Raw genomic sequence first — 22,117 nt, 5'->3', positions numbered from 1 at the left:
ACTTAAGGATTCAATATAAATGCCTTCATTTGTCAACTTCTGGACTGAAGTCTTTGCTTCTTCCAGTACTTTTTCAATGGATAGCTCTCTGATCCAAATGTAGCTTCTATTGCTGGACAAAGATCTACTACCGTTGTATCAGATGCCTGGATGGCATTATTTAATGACCCAAGTGGTTTCAACAGTAGACTTACAAGAGAGAGAATGGCAATAGGCTTCTCTGAACGTAGTAGCAAAAGTAATATACCAGCCTCACTACTTAGATCCATCCCATCTTGGTAGATACTTTCCAAAGTCAGTAATAATGGCTGGAGTAATTTTAAGACAACAGCCAAGGATCGCTCATGAGAAAGCCAGAGGGTTTTCCCAGGTTGGACTAATTTGAACTTCAGTCCCAGTGTATCTTCTATATTTTCCAAGATATTCAGTCTTTTTGGACTCTTGCTGAAAAAAAGAATATGATAAAGACATTAAATGTATAGCTTTTTAAATGTCTTTTGAAGAGTCTTCAGCTTGTACTAGTGCTAGTTGGAGTAGATAGCCTCTGCGGTGTGTATAGGAGAGAGATTAGGGTTACACTTTCTCTGAGCAAAGCTTGTACTCCACCATGTCTTCCAGAGAAGTTTGCAGCTCCATCAAATGCACAAGTAGCCATCTGTTTGGGGTCCAATTGACAAGCATTTAACTCTTCTAAGATGTGGGTTGTCACAGATGCAGCCGATATATCTTCAATAACTTGAGCATCTAGAAATGCATCTACTGGCCTACCACTGACATCAAGATAATGTATACAATGACAATACTTGCCCATTTGCATCGGTGCATTCATTAGCCATGTATGCAAATTTTTTGAATGTAGTGAGAGAGATCTTCACTTTTTCAACTGTTGAGTCTTTCACTGTTGCACCATATGCTGCTAGCCAGTCAGTTGAGTTTCTTGCAGAAAGATAGTGAGCATTTGCTGGTCTTATTCGGAGCCAGTGTTCAACTTCAGGATGAACAAGTGACAATGCACTTAACATTGGCCTCCAGTTTGTAGTGTGTGGTATCTCTTGCTTAAATAGAAAGTATGATGCCACGCCCATGTTTGTTCGAATGTCTCTTGAGGTTTCACCCAGCTCACAGTGATTTCAGCTGAGCTCTCAGTGGGGGAACCTTGCTGCTAGTGCAGACTGTGCCCTCTCTTCCACTTAGACCTGATTATCAGTGATTTCAGCTGTAGTGGTCACTTAACAAAACAAAAGACTATCTATGGAGCCTAATCAGCTCTGTCTTTAAACAGTGCAGAGAGAGGGGCAGGTCAAATTTAAAAATTTTATTAAGATGTTTAAAAAAAAAAAAAAAAAAGGGAACAGAGTTTGAGCATAGAAGTTTCTGGTTATCAGGGAATAACGTACAGATTATCGAGGGTGCAAAATTTGGTTTAAGATCAGGTGGCATAAGGAATACATAATCTGCAATATCCCCAATTGGGGGTAAAGGGTTGATGGGTCAAAGTACAGGCATTGAGATATGAGGGTATGAAGTTCATAAAGTGGCTATGTTCGGGTGCAGAGTATAATGAGTGGATATGATGATGAGGATGGATTGACCCTCATTTGGTGAGATTTAACCTTCAGGGACTTTATGGTTCAAGTTCATATGATCCAACGGAGAAGGTCACTTGGTCCCTTTCTCGTAGTGGGAGAACGATGTCACTCTGGCTCACGCCTCCTGGTACTGTCGGTGGCCGGTGATGTGCTTGATGTAGATGTCCCTGGACCATCGGATGGTGTCTGAGACCATGAGGCGCAGCATGAGCTGTGCGTAGCGTCGACCGATCCCGTAGGTCCGCAGCACACGCTCGTTGCAGGGGTCCCAGGTGCCCAGGTCTCTGACAATCAGGGCATCCATCAAGCAAAACACCTGTTCCCACCCTCTCTCGATGCCCTCAATCAGCACAGGCTAAGTACAGTTCTACTGCCCTTTACTCATACAATAAGAATAACAACATTTCATATCTTACACACTCACGCGCGTGCGCACACACACACACACACCGCATTCAAGTGATTTGTAACCCAACCCCAGCCAAAATCTATCACTTGGGCAACACAGCTCTGTTTGCTGGATACCTAGGTAGATTAGGTGTGACTGTAAATACAATCTGGTCCTGAAGCCTTTCCCCCAGCCCCAGCTCATCACTAGCTGTCAGGGAGAGCTCATTTAGACTTCGCTTACAAATCATCATTTGGCCAACATCACCGAAATGAATGCACTGACATTGTCATAAAAACAAAAGCTGTATAAGGAAGTTAGTCTCTGTTCATACTTTTTCAAATCTATTATATTTTTTCACATACATGCTGCTTTGGCAGTGGCCTGGCCCTGGCATCAGAAACCTGTTGGATTTTTATTTTGACTTGTTGCCAAAACTTTCCTGGGGCACTGTCATGAGGGAAGGGACTTGGCATTTTTCAAAAGTGAATAACTCAGTCAAACCTGAACAGGATTTCATATGAGAAGCAAACGGCACTCTCTAACTCCAGGGCTTTGGCCCTACTGACTTTCAAAGGCTTGCTACAAACAATGAGAGGTGTTATAGCTTCTCCAAAAAAGTTAAGTATCTTTTATAATGGAAAGTATAATACAACCTAAATTTTGGGGCCACTACCAGCTGCCAATAAAATAATGAGAGGACAGGAACATGGCTATTGCCTTACCTTCACCACACTCTTCCATGCCTACTCTGCAGATCTAGGGCAGCTCTGAGTTGCCTCAGTACTCAGGCTCGACACTGTCATTAGCCATGTGCAGGGCATAAATGTGGGGAAATGTCTCCATCGCACACACCTGCACGGGACTAGTGGCAATCAAGCTCATAATTTCAGTAACGATTTCTGTGCCATTTGGAAAAGGATGTTTGATTTTCCTGGGCTAAGAAGGCCTGAGATTCTTCTCTCAAGCAATTAAAGGTAGCTGAGGGTTTTTTTAATAGGACTTTTTTAAATTTTGAGGCGTGTGGAGGCCTCTACATACAGGGAAATCTTCCCTTCTTCAAGGGATCCAGCTAACAAAGGCTTCTTGTAAACGCCAGGTGCAAGCAACCCAAGGTAATTGTCTATAATTGTAAGATTCTTGTTAGCACTATAGTTAGCTCAGTCAGATATGCATGCGGCATCCGTTCGTGTCAATGGGAGTTACGTGTATGAATTGAGTGGAGAATAGGGCCATTTATGTTTAGCTTCCTTGACGTGAAATGTATTGAGCTCATATGCTAGGAGGTGACTGTTTTTAAACAATATCCAAAATTTGCATGTGTAAAATGTGACATTTAAGGTTTTTCACAAGTTGTTAAATTGTGGAAATCTAATTGGAATCTGAGCTCTCTTGGTAGGGAGATAATATGCTATTATCAAAAGAGACAAATAGTGTATTTCAAGATGCAAGTTAACTCACCTTTTTTTTAAAATGGCTTTGGAAGTTAATGCTTTTGGAAACCTAAACATTTATTTATCTTTGAAAGGCTTTATGTAATTAAAAAAAAAGAGCATGTTTTGCACTTCTCTAATGCCTTGCATCTCACGATCTCAAAGCACTTCACAGACTTGGTTAAGTTTCACAGAAAATTGCTATTATCCCCATTTTACAGATGAGGCAGAATGCAGGCTGTAGGAAGTCCGTGGCCTTATCTAAATTGAGCATTGACCCCAATTGAAGCCATTGGTAGATAGCCACTGGCACTGCAGCGCCAAAGGACCAAACCCAAAGGAAATCCAGGATTTGCACCAGTTGAGCTAATTCTGTTTTCAAATATGAGGGACACAAAACATGGTTTTCCATGTGTACATGAACATTTTGTGCTGGTGCAGCTATACCAATTGCTGGCTGCAGGAGGGGCAGGAAAATCAGGGCTAATCTGTATAGACAAGATGTGTGGCAATGCCAGGAATAGACACTAGGTTTCCTGAATCATTAGTGTATCCCCTCTCTCTCTTTTAGCTAAATAAAATTGAGATGGCGGTCTTGTGCCCTGTGAGTGGACTGAAGTGGTGGTGGTGAGGAGTAGAGGGTGATCCTTAAAGTGTTTAGTTCAAACAAGATTGCTTTTTTTTTTTAATTTGTTGTTGAAAATATTTCTTTAACAAGATGAGTGCTCATGAAACGTTATATGAAGTCCAGTTACAGCTAGCAGGACTGTGGTTTTTTTTTTTTTTTTTTTTTTTTTATAAGCAGGGCAGAACGCTGACTGGTTCCCATGTCCTTGAACTCATTCAACCAGTGCAGAAGCTGGCTAGATTCCCATACAGGGAATAGATTCCCTGATCCCAAGTAGTGTCTCCATGGGCACTTGGGGGCAGATTTTCAAGTGTTCAGCCACCACATTTGGGAACAGATGTTCACGTTTGGTGCTGAGCTCTTTTGAAAATCTGGCCATAGCTGTCTGAAAAAGGGCAGGGACTCTGTCTCTGCCTCCTCACTAGCCAGCAGACACAACAGCGCACAGTGTGGTGAATGGTTTTTGCTCATGGTGGTGGATCTACTTCATCAGGAATTCAATATCACCAGTGGAATTCTGGCTGATCATAAAATATCAGTATTAAAGGAAGAACATGAGGTGGGGGGGGGGTTGTTTTTGTTTTTTTAAATCTGACTATAACGTGACTTGACTTCATCTATAACAACCAGTGGGTTTATAACCCATTTTGGTTACAGCTGCATAACATTGCAAGGAAACATGTTGTTCTTATCCCGATGCATAGAAAGTTACATATGTTAAATCGTTGTGGTCAGAAAAGAATATATTTGAGTGAGGTTGATGCAGCAGATATACTGTAATGCTTGGGCAAAACAGGGTGAGTTCAGGACAGAATGGAAGGCTTGGTTTGAAATTTACTGGATTTTGTCAGTTTGTCACAAGCTTAAATGAAGAATTCTATGCAGGACTGAATGCTGGGGGCAGGGGGGTGGGGGAGAGAACACTCATGCGGAAGTGCCGATGGCCACATCACTTCAGGCTGTGAACTTGTCAGGTCTCATAAACTAAGCAGGGTCAGTCCAGATCAGCACTTGGGTGGGAGAACTCCAGTGGAAGCAAAAGTGCTGCTGAAGTAGGGGCCCAGTGATTTAGCATGTGGAATTCTTCCCTGTGAATCTGTATTGAACCAATGCCCTGATATAGTGCTAGAGACATGTCCAGCTCAGATAAGGAACATCAAGACACTGAGTCCTTTTAGTCACTGACTATCTCATGGCCCTCTTCATAAGAGTGGCTGTTTGAGAGTGGATGTGCTGGCTAAGCTCTACTCAGACATTTATATTTTCTTTGTTTAATTGAACAAATTACTTTTGTTCTATCTTGTTAAAACTCTCTTGCAGTGTTCCTGGGCTTTCACCTTCCACCCTATAAGTAGCTGAATTAATTTCTGTGGTAGGTGAAGTGATACAGGGTCAGATTCTGATACTACTCAGCTTGAGGGTGGCTATCTTTTTCTACAAGTAGTCCCGTCAAAATCAATATATTTACAGAGTAAAGTACTGCTCAGTGGGACCAGTGCAACAGCCACTGAGGTCAGTGATGAGACTCCCATTAACTTAATTCGCTGCCCATTGACAAGATCAGAATTGAGCCCACAGTGAATGCAGTAGTTAAACTATCTCTTTCTTGGTGACTCATAACTATCCCATTTTAAATCTCCTTTAGGAGACCTTTCCATTCTCTGTCTTAGGCCAATGGAAATATTTGTGCAATGTTTACGGAGACTCTGTTCAAACTTTTTTGGTTTGTTGCTGAATGGAAAAAATACTGTTGATCTTAAAAGGAATTTACTTGCTTTGTTCCCTAATAATAATGTAAAAAAAGACTTCAAAATATGTTTTAGTTTAAAACAAAAACTAATTACAGGCATGATGGGTAGCAAACTTCAAAAGCTCTTACCTATGTTTAAAATAGATTACTTCACCTGATGTGTAATATAATGACCCCACTAAAAGTGGGAAGGAAGAGCATGTGTATGTCCCTGTCTGAAATAACCAACCAGTAACCATTTAGATTAGAGCTGGCTTTAATGTCATCAACATTTCAAGAATTTGGGGGGGTGGGAATTGTGCAAAAAAAAATGGTATGTGAATTAACTCACTGATTGTAGGTGAGTCTTTAGAAGTGGGGTTTTAGGAGGGAATTGCATGAGGAGAGGGAGGAATCTTGGTGAACAGGGGGTTAGGAAAATGTTCCATCCACAAAGGCAGTGGGGTGGGAAGGGTGTGAGAAAGGAAACAAGGTTGGTGTCATGGGTGAAGTGAAGAATGTGAGAGGGAACATGATAGCAGACAAGGACAGAGATGAAAGTCCTGGTGGAATGCTTAAGGACCTTGAAAACAATAACAAGAAATTGAACTTGATGTAGAAAGCTAATGTGGAGTCAGTGGAGGGTTTCCATGATAGGGGTGACTTGTCAGAAAGAGGCCTGAAGAAAATGATTTTATGGACAGAGTGTGAGAGGGACATTATTGAGGCTATGCACCATATGGACAAGCTCACACATTGTGGTGAGAACTGCTACTGTCCCATTTCAGTTCCGTCTTAACACCGCATTAACATAGGATGGGGTTGTACATGTCTGGATAGCAGTATGCTGTGCTGTGAGTTCCGTACAGCATATACAAAGCTATGGGAGAAAATACATGCAAAGAAATGACAAAGCCTTGGCATAATATCGTAATTCTTAATGATTCCATAATATATGGTTAGTGCCAATGAACATCATGAGGAGTATTAGTTGCTTAGTCTGAGCAGTAACTGCTTTTCTGACATTAATAACTCAGCTGTTTTGGATTTCAGAGAATGCTAAAAGCAGCATGCTTGCATTATTGACTACGGAATACAAAATTTCATTAAACAACACAGCCAATTTTAGTTACAGGATTGATTTAAGAAGAGGAAAGAGCATCTGGAACTGGCCGGAATACAGTTTTGATTCCTCCTCTGAAATCGAAAGTGCCAACTGATTTAAACCAGGGTTATACAAATTCATTCCTGGGCTGTGAACTGGTAGAGCAAGTTAATAAGTTTGCAGTGTTATGATAGATACATCCCTCAGGTGCAGCTAGGGAAATGTAACGGAAATACTGGCATTATCTTGGTAAAATCCTGGCCCCATTGAAGTCAATGGTAAAACTGGATTTCAGTAGGGCCAGGATTTCACTCACATGGATGCCCAGACTCTGCCTTCCTGGTAAACCTGCAGGAGAAGAGTATGACGGAGGAAAACTTGATTCCCCTCACACAGACTCTAATTCTGCAATTTTTCCATGTTGGCCAATCCCTGTGTCCATGCATAGTGTTACAGAATTCAGCAGAGCACCCATCTAGATTAGCTTCAAAGTTTCCTCTGAGTTCTTTGCCAGAGACTTGGTTTTATCCTACCACCCAACCCCACCCCCAAAATCATGGAATCCAAAAAGGGCTTCTATACTCAGAATCTTGGCTCCCCCTAAAATCTGCACTGGCTCCTGAGTCCCCCACTATTCACTCCAGCTCTTTGTGCTGTCCCTTGGCTAGAGGCTTCTGCCTCATAAGCAGCTGTCCCATGTGGCTGAAAGCCAAAGTGGACCAGGATGCCAGTGCAGAAATGTAAATATCTACTGGAAGGAAGTATGATCGGGACCACAGACATCACTTATTAGAAATACTGAGCCAAATTCTTTGCTAATTGAAATAACTGGAGTTACACTAGAAAAGAATTTGGCCAACTGGCAGTATAATAAATGGCTGTCATAAGAGTTTTTGGGCTGGGAATTTCAAAGGCGCTACAGGATGGTAAGCACCCAGCTCCCACTCAACTTCAATGGGATTTGAGTGCCTAACTCCCTTTTTGAAAATCCCCAAGATGATTTGCAATCCCATATTGCTAGAATCCTGGCAACATGGCAGCCATCCCTTCAGATGAACACTTAACATAGCTCTCTAGGTTATTGATAGTGCTTCCAAAACAGCCTGGTACAGTCATTACAAAGCACGACACCACATTCCATTTTCCCTCTGGAGCTGAGCATTCTGCCTTTGTAGTTCTTTCAATGCAGTGTGTGTGTGTGTGTGTGTGTGTGTGTGTGTGTGTGTGTGTGTGTGTGTGTGTGCGCGCTCGTGGATATATGCAGGAATAGGCATTCTCTTAAACGATAATTTTAAAAGAGAGAGAACTGAAAACAAATGAGATTTTAGCCTATCATAATCTCCTTCAAGCCTCAGTAACAAGTTTGATCAAGCATCTATAAAAAAGAAATATTGTGCTATTCATGCTAACTGGACCACCTACAGTTAGGTGTCACTATAATTATTGTCAAGTATTATTGTTACAAGGGTGTACAGAACGCGTAGATCTTCCTTTAACATGACAGTGGCCGATTTAATGGAACATTACTTATTAACACAGCCTAGAACAGAATCTGCTAGCATACCTTTAACAAAACTTTGTTATAGTTGAATGAATTACAGAACACCTTTTGAATGCCTACTGGCTGGCATGGTGCCAAAGACTGTAAAAATTGAAAATGTAGTTTGCTTCCTCCTTTTTCATAAAGAAATCTGAAAACAGAAGCACTGACCTTGGCAAGCGTCTCACAGTAAAGTTTTCCAATAGGAAAAAGCACTATAAATCAAATCAGAATAATTTTGTGTACAATTTATTTTCTCCCAGCTTGCCAGGATTGCACCTAAGGACTGAATTTTTGTAATATTAAAGGAATGTTTTTAAACCCTCAAGACTTAAAGCATGGTGCCAGCCCAATCCAAATTTCATCTTCATTTTTTGCATTTGCCTAACACCCTGGCTCTGGGTTCCCATGAAAATGCAATTTATTTCTCTTGCAAAAATCATTATGACCCATAAGAACAAACACACAACCCTGAAAAACTAAAAATGAGCAACAAGCTCACCTAGATGACCATCTGCTACCTAGCTTCTTTCTCCCCCCCCCCCGCCCCAAGCAGAAAAATAAGATAAACATTGCCTTTCTTTCTCTGCATTATTAATTATTTATCACATGGGTTGGAAATCTTAAAAGGTTACAGTTTATTCACCAGACCTGGCTTGGGGGAGCTTGCTGACTCTTCCAACAATTGTCACATGCCAATGTTCTAAAAGTAAAACCCTAAACAGAATAGTTTTGAATATTACATGGATGTTAAAGCAGAATATAGAGTCATAGATTCCAAGGACAGAAGGGACCACTGTGATCATCTAATATGACCTTCTGTATAACACAGGCCATAAAATGTCCCCAAAAATAATTCCTAGTGCAGAACTTTTTAGACAAAAAATCCAATGTTGATATAAAAATTGCCAGCGAGCTACCACCACTCCTGGTAAATTTTTTCAGTGATTAATTTACTCTCACTGGTAAAAATTAGGCCTTATTTCCTGTCTGAATTTATCTAGTTTCAATTTATATATGGGGCAGATCTTCATCTGGTGTAAACATGATAATTTAGGCCAGCTAAGGATCTGTGTCTATGATAGCTAGTTTAAATAAAGTAGCTATCTCATATTTATGATACCATAAATATGAGAACTGAACTGTAACTTAAAATCAGCCTTGGCCAGATCCAATGCTTTCTTCCATGCTATCCTATACATGGAATGCCCTCCCTAAACCTGCTCAAATCCTATTGACTTAACTTACACTTTGACCGTCATTTATTGACTTCAGTGGTACTTCAGAACATGTTTAAGCGCTTTGCTTATTATTGATGAATGTAAGCAAACACTTAAGTGCTTTGCTGAAGTAGGGCCTCAAGTCCCTCCTAAAAGCTAACTTAGGTTGTTTTGCCTTCAAGAAGTTTATATATATAAACTATAGCAAACTTAATGGAATTGCCGAGGTGTGTGCAGGGCTTGACAGTTAACCATGTGGCACTATTGTACCCTTGTCCTTTCTCTCCACTCTTCTTCCCCTGTTTTTCAATCTAGATTTCAACTCTCGTTTGTTGTGTGATGTTTGAATTAAAGCGCTAGTCTGCCAGGACAACAAGCTGCATGTGGCTATGAGGATACAGCAGCTTGCAGACTGATGCCTGAAACTAGAAGGCACAGCCTGTCTCTTCACTTGTTTTTTGAGCACTATTTTGGCATGCTGAGAAGTTGATTTAATGATTAACAATTTGTTTAATGTTCAGTTGACAATATCCATTAGATTTTTGCATTCTGCCCTGGAATAGGGCTACCATACGTCCGGATTTCCCCGGACATGTCCGGCTTTTCGCTCTTTAAATAGCCGTCTGGGTGGGATTTCTAAAAGTCTAAAAATGTCCGGGATTTCCCCCCAGTCAGCTATTTATCGACCGAAAAGCGGCTGACAGGGCAGCCGAGCGCCGCTTGCATTGGGGCCTCGGCAGCCAAAGCCCCTTCCTGGCTCCCCCCATCCCCTGCAGCCTTAGCACACCGCCCGGCAGTGCTGGGGGGCCGGGCTGTGCGCCTGTGAGGGAACACGGCGGCAGGGCTGGCAGCGGCGGCCAGAGCCCCTCCCCCAATTCCCCCCTCTTCCACAGCCTCAGCACGCCGCTCAGCAGCGCGGGCGGGGCCAGACACCTGCTCTAAGCCGAGCGGCACGGTAAGGGGGCCGGGGCGTTGGAGAAGGAGGGCAGTCAGGGGACAGGGAGCGGGGGGGGGTGGATGGGTCGGGATTTCCGGGGGGGCTGTCAGGGGGGCAGGGGTGTGGAGAGGGGTTGGGACAGTCAGGGACAGGGAGCAGGGGGGGTTAGATGGGTCGGGGATTCTGGGAGGGCTGTCAGGGGGCGGGAAGTGGGAGAGAGTAGCTAGGGGGTGGGGCTACCCCCCCCCCCAAGTGTCCTCTTTTTTTGAAAGTTCAGATATGGTAACCCTACCCTGGAAAGAAGTGAAATGCCCCATTCTTTGTTGTGGGAAGGCGGTGGGGGGGAGGTCAGATACAGAATATTTAAGGCATCTTGCCAAAATGCATGCATTCAGCAAAAATTACTGTTGCAACTTTTGTAAATAAGACGGACTCCCAAATATCTACGCAGCACTTAGATATGAAGGTGATCAATGCCTTATAAATAAGCTGGAGAGAGATGTCCTGGTTAGATCACGGTCTACCATATGTAGATTTGATTGGCTCTTTAGCACTAATTCCCACGGTGCTCAGTAATAACCAAACAGATGCTGACTAAATCCGTACATTTATCAGTGCGTAGGATCATCATTAAAAAATTGAACACACCATAGAGTTCTTAAATGGTAGTAAACTGACTAAGGGCTTCATTTAGTAAAACTCTTTTGGCCTACTGAAACAGCTTCATCAAATCTCGATGTATGTAGCTGCCAAAGCAAGAGATACGGTATGGTTTAGTGTACAGTAGGTCAGCTGATGGCCCTCTTGCATTTTGGTCATATGGTTAAGTCTTCAGTTCCTATATGTTGTGTGGATGTTGAAATGTAATCCTAGTGTAGTTCTGCATTGGTAGGAATGCCTCCCTACAGAAGAAACATGGAACAGGAGTCCTATTCTGTTCCATTCTATTTGGGTTCTTATACCACACTTGTAACTATGGTTTCTGAGACTGAAGGTAATGATCCTCTGGCACTTCATAAAAAGAGTAAGAGAATCCTAATATCATGGTTAGAAATGCTTTCCAAAGAACAAGTTCAATAAGTAAGGTGTTAGGTGTGTTAATGCAGTGTGCCACATTTACCTACATAGTCGATGTGCTGTTAGTATCTAACTCTTTGCTTTGTAAAGTGCTTTCAGACACATTGAGTGTGAAAGTGGATATAACCAAGTTCTAATCTTGTCTACATATACTGCATGTTCACTGTGGGCATGACCCAATTAGAAGCTTTTCCCTCAACTTCAATGGGCTTTGGATCAGGCCCTTGTGTAATTCCCAGTTTGATTAGTGGTGTTAGCCTGTCCAGTGCCCTGGATTGAAAAACTACAAAAGGTTTCTTCATTGGGATTTTTAGAAATGTTTGAAAATCAAAGCTATGGGGAAATCATATATAATCTCAGTAATGTGGGATTCTGCTATTCTGACAAATTTTTGCAGATTAAGGTTTCTGCATAGAGGGAGAGGGTGGAGGGAGAGAGAGAGAGAGAGAGAGTAAAAAAGTTGCCAGACCATTAAAATGTTGACATTGTTTAGTAGGATATTCTTCCATGAGACATAAAACATTAAATGAAAATTTATTGTTGTGTCCAACTCTTAAACCAGTGTTTTGAAAATTATCCTTGTTACGTGTTGACTTAAAATTCTTTAATTTGTGTTCCAGTCCTTCCATGGATGTGGTCTAGTTTAATTAGCAAGTGCCCCTACTCCCGAACATTCATTTATATCAGAATTATCTTGTTTCTTAATCTACCCAGGTTATAATCTCATATCAATATCACCCAGAGCATTCTGTTTGTATATTCCTCCCTTGTGGAATTCTCTCCTTCTCACTATTCACAGTGCTCAGTCTGTATTGACATGTAAACCTGATTAAAGGAATAGGTTCACTGCTATTTTAAATATGTTCTTAACTACTGGTAATCTAATGGGACCAAATTCTGACACCCTTGAGGAGAGTTCCATAGAAATCAAGATTACTTGTGGAGCAAGATGTTAATATGAGTAAGGGTGGCAGAATTTGCCCCCACTGAAAATAGTTTTGCCGTTGACGTCAATAGGGCCAGGATTTCACCCACAGTGTTTTAACTCGGTGGGGCAAGGACTGTAATTAGCTGTAGGTCTGTACAGTGCCTAGTACATTTATGGTAATATAATTGATAACAATAGTGCCCTGTTGATCTTGTAAATGTAACTTGTTACTAGAATTTTTATTTTCCCCCATCAGAAGTGTGCATGTACACGCATGTATTAGGGCTCTACTCTTAGACTTGGAGCAGATATTCATCTATCTCCAAAGTTGATTAGTCCATTTTAATCTTTTTTTTTTTTTTTTTTTTTAAAGAGACGATACAATGATAGGATTAGAATATTCAAAATATTCAAGCTGCAGTCAGTTCAGAGAGGCTGGCACAATTTAGGGACTTCTCTAAAGCTTATGGAAAGTATCTGAAGCTGTTTGGTTACAGATTGGTTCTAAAATTGGACAAGGCTTCACAGAAATACTCATTCCTTCAAATTGGTTAATACAAAGCCACAGGCACTTTGTACCCTTAGTCAATCTTATGTGCCAGGATACAACCTCACAATAAGTGAATACTATATACTAGGTATCCTGCACCGCTGTGTCAATTTGGGAGATGGAAATGTTCCAAACTTGACAAAATTCCTCAATTTTATTTTGCAGTTTACACCTTAGCTATTCCAAGGAAGTGACTTTTTTTCAACAATAACCTGATTCAGCAGTCCTTTATACTGGTTACATTCCCAGTGGTCTAAAATGGAGTAGACTAGAAACCCACTGAGGTTTGTTTTCAACCCTGATATTTTGGTGAGTTGTTGTCGTCTCAACTGTTTCGTAAAGTCCTTTTGAGAAATTGCACATAAGCTCCTGATTGATTAACTCTGTGCCATCTGTGTAAAAACCCTCCTAAAGCAACACAAAAGTAACATTTTGGGTCTAGCCTGAACCTACAAAAACAAGACAACTGAGTTCAGACTGCAAATTCCATCTGATGCTCCATCCTTAATGTGCCTCAGTGTGTCTAGGGATTGCAGCACATATGGTCTGTAAGATCACCCACTGTTTGAAGCCCCCTGAAATACATAGCAATAGGTGCAATGTGGTGAATTGCAGATGGGGTAGAGGAATGGATTTTCAGTCTTAAACTCTCAGAAGCGCAGCGTTACAAAGTTAAAGCTAAATATCTGTTCTGACATTGTCCTTTGCTCCCCTGTTGGGCCTAGATGGTAGGAATCTCCAAGCAGTGGGTGATTTTTACATACCATATGTGCTGCAATGATTAGGCAGAGTCAAGGACAGTCAGAACAGAGCTTCAGACTCAAAGCAAGGAGATTCTGAAAAGTCAAACTCTTAGCTGTAACACGATTAGTCTTTATAGTATGGTTTTTATATAATATTTCTATATTTCTATAGCTATTTTTAAAGTCTATAATTGCATTCCTCAGATTCCCTTAGTATTTATCTGACCAATTTTGTAATATTTGAGATAAATATATGGAGAGGCTTCATAAAACATTAATAGAAATGTATTGAAGGACTCTCAAAACAGGTACCATTTACAGTACTTAATGTGCAGGACCAAATTTTGATCTATTACACTGAAGTGAATTCAGAGTAACTCCACTGAAGTTAATGGAGTTACTAGAGATTTACTCCAGTGGCACAGTAAACAAATTCTGGCCCTATGCATATGAGAATTTTGGATTTTTTTTAACAGGGGAACTTCGGGGACTTTTTTTAAGAAATGTATCTTGAAACAACTGATTCATAATGCACAACGCATGCTTGCTTTCAAATGCATGTATAATAAGAATAATAATACCTAGCTCTTACATAGTTCTTTTCATCCATAGGATTCAAAGTGCTTTTAAAAGGAGGTCAGTAGCATTCTACCCCTTTAACAGATAGGGAAACTGAGGTACAAAATAGTTAAGTTCCTAAGGTCACCCACCAGGCCAGTGTCTGAGCCACAAATAGAACCCAGGTCTCCTGGGTTCCAGTTCAGTGCTCTATCCCATATGTAATTATTAGAGATATGAGTGGAACAAAAACACCAGATCTAAACATCACCAAATTTTGGATATGGATCCCAACCCACTAACTCCATAGATACTGCTGAATTACACAACCTATCTGCAACAATATTAATGATTAGTGTGTTGTTAGTTTTCCAATGATATATTACATTATACCTTTTGGGTAGATGATATGACAACCGTGTGTTAAGTGTAGTAGGTCATGCCTGACAAGAGTTGCTGACATGAGTAATGAGCCATCGTTAGGCCTCTGTGTCACACTATTTTATTATTTTTCTCTCTCCTAATACTTCTTAACACTCAGTTAGCTTTTTCTTGGCTGCCACTGTACATTGATCAGATGTTTTCAGAGAACTACCCATGATGACTCCAAGATCTCTTTCTTGAGTGGTAATAGTTAATTTAGACCCCATCATTTTGTATGTACAATTAGGATTATGTTTTCCATTGTGCATTACTTTGCACTAATCAATATTGAATTTCATCTGCCATTTTGTGGCCCAGTAATCCAGCTTTGTGAGACCCCTTTGTTACTCTTCACAGTCTGCTTTGGACTTAATTATCTTGAGTAATTTTTTGTATCACCTGCAAACTTTGCCATCTCACTGTTCACCCACTTTTCCAGATCATTTATGCGCATGTTGAACAGCAGCACAAGTCCCAGCACTGATCATTTGGGAACCCTGCTATTTTTCTCTTTCTATTGTGAAAACTGACCATTTATTCCTACCCTTTGCTTCCTATCTTTTAATCAGTTACTGATCCATGAGAGCACTTTCACTCTTATTCCATCACTGCTTACTTTGCTTAAGAGCCTTTGGTGTGGGACCTTGTCAAAGGCTTTCTGAAAGTTCAAGTGCAGTCTCTCAACTGGATCACCCTTTTCCCCATGCTTGTTGACACTCTCTCAAAAATTCTAATAGATTGATGCATGATTTCCCTTCACAAAAGCTGTGTTGACTCTTCCCCAACATATCATGCTTATCTATGTGTCTGATAATTCTGTTGTTTTTACTATAGTTTCAACCAATTGGCCTGGTACTGAAGGTAGGCTTATCATCCAATAATTGCGAGGATCACCTCTGTAGACTTTTTTAAAGATTGGTTTTACATTAACTATCCGCCAGTCTTCTGATACAGATGCTGATTTAAGCAATAGGTTACATACCACAGTTAGTAGTTCTGCAATTTCATATCTGGAATTCTTTCAGAACTTTTGAGTGAATACCATCTGGTCCTGGTGACTCACTATTGTTTATCAATTTGTTCCAAAACCTCCTTTATTTTCACTTCAATCTGGGACAGTTCCTTAGATTTGTCAACTAAAAAGTATGACTCACGTGTGGGAACCTCCCTCACAACCTCTGCAGTGAAGACTAATGCAAAGAATTCATTTAGCTTTTCTGCAATGGCCTTGTCTTTCTTGAGTGCTCCTTTAACACCTTGATCATCCATGACCCCACTGATTGTTTGACAAGCTTCCTGCTTCTGATGTACTTACACAAAAACTAACAGCATTTTTTTTTCTTTTTTTTTGCTAGTTGATCTTCAAATTTTTTTTTGGTCTACCTAATTACACTTTTACACAAGGCTTTGGAGCGGAGCCCGGAGCTGGAGCGCGGAGCAGCTCCGGAGCAGTGGAGCTGCAGGTTTTTGCCTGGAGCTGGAGCGGAGCCGAAGCACAGCTCCAAAGCCCTGCTTTTACATTTGACTTACCAGGGTCTATGCTCTTTTCTATTTTCCTCAGTAGGATTTGATTTCCAATTTCTAAAGGATGCCTTTTGCCTCTAACAGATTCCTTTTTGCTGGTTATCATGGTGGCTTTTTTGGTTCTTTTTTTATTAGGGATATATATTTAGTTTGAGCCTCTATTATGGTGTTATTAAATAGTTTGCAGGCATTTCACCCTTGTGACTGTTCCTTTTAATTGCCATTTAACTAGCTTCCTCATTTTTGTGCTATTCCCCTTTCTCAAGTCAAGGAATTAGCTGAAGCAAATCTCAGCACCATTAGCAATGATCTTTGAGAGCTCATGGAGGGTGGGTGAGATCCCAGAGAACTGGAGAAGGGCAAACTGATACTTATATTTTAAAAGAGGAATAAATAGGACCCAGGGAACTATGGACCAGTCGGCCTAACTTTGATACCAGGAAAGATACTGGAACAAATTATTAAACAATCAATTTGTAAGCAATTAGAGGATAATAGGGTCATAAGGATTAGCCAGCATGGATTTGTCAAGAACAAATCATGTCAAAACAACTTAATTTCCTTCTCTCATAGTTAATGGCCTACTGGACAGGAGGAGCAGTGGACATGATATATCTCAATTTTAGTAAGGCTTTTGACACAGTCCCACATGACATTCTCATAACCAATCTAGGCAAATATAGTTTTGATGAAATTACTATGAAGTGGGTGCACAACTCATTGAAAAAAATGTACTCAAAGAGTAGTTGTCAGTGGTTTACTATCAAAGTAGGAGGACATGTCTAGTGGGATCCCTGAGTTCTGTGTCCTGGCTCTGCTAGTAGTCAATATTTGTATTAATGACTTGAAGAATGGGGTGGAGAGCATACTTATAAAATCTGCAGATGACACCAAGCTGGGAAGGTCAGTAAGCACCTTGGAGTACAGGATGAGCGTTCAAAATGACCATGATAATTTGGAGAAGTAGTCTGAAATTAACAAGATTAAATTCAGTCGCTGCTTTTAAACCATTAATTTCTCTCAATATTTTAAAACACAATGCATGGCAAATTAAATATTTCATTACTGTGTCTGTGGTTTAAATAATAGTATATAATTAATAACAGTAATAATCAGAGCCCTGAATCAAACCCAGAGGCTATATACAATATACAAATTTGAAGGGTTAGTTGAATCCAAATGCATATCTGGATCTGAATTTTGCAAATGTCCCCTTTTGTTATAATGAGCAAAATCAAAATGTCATAATTTTATTTATATTCCAACAATTTACATATCTGCTAAACCATCCTGGGTGCTCTGCAATAAAACAAATACAGGTAAAATGAGTCCAACTGTTAGAAGAATAAATGAATGAAAATAGCATAAAGCCACAGATTAAAACCAATGAAGCAGGCTAAAAACCTCTATAAATAAAAAGGTTTTTAAACCTGCTCTAAAAGAGGTCAATGTCATGGTCTTCCTCTAGTGAAAAGGCAGAGCCAGTCCCCAGCCTTGGGGCTGCAGAGAATATACCACTCCATCCATCTCACCCCCTTCTACCTCAGGGGCCAGGAGGGCACAGTGGGACCCAGGAGTTCAGAGAGGTATCTGAGGTACAATTCATTAAGGTCACGGAGAGTCTAAACCAAAATGTAAATCTGAGTCTGTGCCCATCAAACTTCTGGGTATATGGCATGTGTACAATCACAGAAGGTCCATCACCACAGCTCCCTCACAATGTCCTTTTGTATCTACTCTTTGTACAGCATTCAGCCAATGGATCCACCATTGTCTATTGGGTCTTTCTGCACATGCAAGGGCAGGATGAAGTGTGTGTCCCACTGTAAATTGGACAGCCTCCCCCAACCAATCCAGCAAACGAACTTCCTGCATTCCATATTAAACCTGATTTTAATTCCAGATCCCAAGTTGTTAAAGAACAGGCTTTGACTCTTAGCTATTCAGAGACATCATCACTGGACAGACAGTCATTGCTTAATACAAGTGAGAGAGGAATCCTGGAGCCTGAGCCATTACTTTTATCCAACATACCTTAGATAGATATTTCTTCTCATAGAAATAATAGATTTCTCAGAATACAGAATGGGGCCCATGGTGCTGTGAGAATCCTTATTTTTCACAAAATAAGCTGCATCTGTTTGGCTAAGCAATGGCAACAATGCCAGCTCATACACTGTGACAACTAGTGCTAAGCAAATTGAAGTGCCGCCTTAATGCTACAAGATTGAACACTTCCCGATTGTTGTTTTTTTGCTCTTGCCTTCCCTCAGGAGACCATTGCTCCTAGCATGACCCCTTTCGCTTTGCACGTCAAGTGAAGGAAAATCATCCCTTGATGCACTTGTAAGAACAGATATTGATCTCAAGCATTCTGATGCATATCCAGAGTAACTCTGCAGTCCGCAGAGTTATTCCATCATATGCTTCTGGAATTGACATCAGAATCTGGCCATTGGCCTCTGAGCTTGATCTCTTACACCATGCAAGAGAAAATAGCATGCCTGATGCACTAGCCGTGCAACATGTGCCAAGCCATTCGGCCAGAAATACAGAGAATTTATTATTGACATTTATCACACGGAACATTGATGTATGTCACGGTCTTAGTGCATTTTCTTAATGGTCACATCTATGCCAAATGTATTGATGTTTCTTCAACATATTAGGAGCATAAATATCAACATTTAATTTTTATAAAAGCTTTTATTTTTTTTTTTATTTTTTTTTAGAAATCATTTAAAACCTCTTCTCATAATTCAGGTACCGCTTGTTCTCTGCAACAAATGTTTTTTTGCTTGTTTTATATTTAGCTTCATCATTTAGTTTTTAAATGCTTTGAACTGTTCATAAAATGTAGGGTAGCTGTGCGAGTGCGAAAAAGTCGGTTAAAGTTGAACCCAGACAAGGAGGTCTTACTGGTTGGAGAAAAAAGTTGGACGATCTCACTTGTTAATCAATTCTTGTTGATTAATGGGGCATGCCTAGGGAAAGTTGATATATTGCAAAATGTTACGGGCCATTTTTCACCGTGGGCTGAAGTCCAGGTTTTAACAGTGGTCAAATGGTGGCTGTGTTACTTAAAAAATATTAGACGTTGAGCTCTCTATTTCAGACATGGACTTAGCCACAATGGTGCATGCCTTCGTGGCCGTTGCAGGGGGTTTGGCTTGTTATGTACTTTATCTGGGAACCATTTGAGTGCTACTTGGCAACAAGACTTCTCAAAGGCCTTCATGTACCTCCACTGGCAGTCTGTTATCCACTTTGCACTCCTATAGGTCTTAGTGGTATTTGAGGCAACTATATCCCAGTATGGCAACTGCAGTCAGTAAAGGTGGAGCTGCTGGCCATCTCACTGTATAATCCTGAAAAGACAAGAGAGCTCCTTCTTCATCAATGGTCCATGACTCTTGTAGTCAAACTAAAGAAGACGTATGGCATCCTTCTGCATTGGGCTTTTTGCATGTTGGTTTCCTTTGCAGTTAATGTCCAATGGAAGAGAGCTGCATTTTACTCCTAAGCTTGGGAGTAGGTCTGAATGTTTGCTTTGTCTCTTTTCGTTAACATTCCCATTGACCACTAGGCCAGTTGACCTTTTTACTTATAATCATTTTCTGTTTTTCATCAGATGCCCAGTGTCTTTGGCATAGATGTAAATATCCATTACTGTCATCCATCATCTCTAACTGAAATAATAAATAGGCCATAGAGCCACACAACCTCTAGATAACATAAAAAAGAAATATTTTGCTACTACTGGGGTTTGAATTCAGTTCTGTTTGGGTTCTTGCACTATCCTCACAGAATGGTACCTGAGCACCTGTTAATATCTACATAGAGAGATTGATAGCACAGTTTTTGTGGCATTGGAGGGATTGAGTTCTTCACTGCAATGAAGAAAATAATCCTTTCCTTAATGTGCTGGTTCTGCATTTTCCATCATATCTAGCCTCACTTTAATTGTGAATTATTATTGCGCTGATATATCGCTTGAGTCACATGGTATTATTTCTACTTCCTGACTGGATGGCAAACTTTTTTTTTTTTTTTTTAAATAGGAGAATGACAACTGTCTTAGTGAAAATGAAAAGCAAAAGGTCAATAGTGAACACTCTCTTGTTCATTAATAGCATTATGACTTGTATTGAGGTGCTGCCTAGGATCCCCAGCCTTGGACCAGGGCCCCATTGTGTTAGGTGCTGTACAAATACAGAACAAAAAGGCAGTCCCTGTCCCCAAAGAGCTGACAAGCTCGAAGTACATAAGAACATAACATAACATCCATCTCACCCTCTGACTGACAGAGGCTAGGGACACCATTCCTTACCCATCCTGGCTAATAGCCATTAATGGACTTAACCTCCATGAATTTATCTAGTTCTCTTTTAAACCCTGTTGTAGTCCTATCCTTCACAACCTCCTCATGCAAGGAGTTCCACAGGTTGACTGTGCGCTGTGTGAAGAAGAACTTCCTTTTATTTGTTTTAAACCTGCTTCCCATTAATTTCACTTGGTGGCCCCAAGTTCTTATGTTATGGGAACAAGTAAAAAACTTTTCCTTATTCGCTTTCTCCACACCACTCATGATTTTATATACCTCTATCATATCCCTCCTTAGTCTCCTCTTTTCCAAGCTGAAAATCTCTCCTCATATGGGACCCGTTCCAAACCCCTAATCATTTTAGTTGCCCTTCTCTAAATCTTTTCTAATGCCAGTATATCTTTTTTGAGATGAGGAGACCACATCTGTATGCAGTATTCAAGATGTGGGCGTACCATGGATTTGTATAAGGGCAATAAGATATTCTCCATCTTATTCTCCTAAGTAGATAAAAATGAATATATTTGTTCATGTACAAAGTGTTTGTATAAATATTAACCATTCCCTAAACCATTTGTAAATATAGAATAAAGAGGGGCACAAGCATGACCAAAATGAACAGTCATTAAGAATTCGAACATGTTCTCAAACACTGCTGGCCAGTATTCAACCAGCTCTACATTTGAAAATAATTTAATGTACACCCTTTCCATCTTGGATGATGGAAAATTCTTTTAAATGTTTCTGCCCTCACCAGCCAGACATGCTACAATTTCCTAGTGGCTTTACATGAATATTGTTGTAGCTTGGGGTCTTAAATCTCAGGTTTTCAATCTGTGGTCTGCTACTTATCTTAGCACTTATATTTTTTTATTGTGTTCATCACAGTGGTACTTGAGCACCAATGTACGGGCGCATCCTCCTTCCCTCACAGAAAAGGAGCAGCAGTCATTAATGCTTCCCTCTCCTTGATGATTTTATTAACTGAAGCTTAATTACTTCCATCGCTTTTGAACAATATAACCTAGTGCTCGTTTACTCCCCCAATTATTAAAAATTAGAGGAATTTAAATAAGGATGTATTTGCATGAGTACACAACATGAAGTCAGGCCAGGCCTAATTAAATTCCTCTATCTCCCTTCGCCACCCCCACCACCACACTTGAGGCCTGTTTCTTATTTACACTAAAGCCCCTTTACATTACTCTGGCAGTATAAAGTGGCCTTTAAGTCAATTATATGCATATCACCTACTGTAAGACCCTTTGCACTAGCAGAATGATGTAAAGGGACCTTAGTGTAAATGAAGATAGTTCTTGATTACTTAAATTAAACAGTCACCTTTAAATTGTCCAATTAGCACCTGATCTAGCTCCTGTTAGTCAGTGGTAAAACTTCCATTGACAGCAGTGGACCAGAAG

This window comes from Emys orbicularis, chromosome 7 (assembly GCF_028017835.1).
Source record: "Emys orbicularis isolate rEmyOrb1 chromosome 7, rEmyOrb1.hap1, whole genome shotgun sequence".
In the NCBI taxonomy this organism is placed as follows: Eukaryota; Metazoa; Chordata; order Testudines; family Emydidae; genus Emys; species Emys orbicularis.
The sequence above is the reverse complement of the archived record's forward strand: the minus strand, read 5'-3'. Positions refer to the sequence as shown.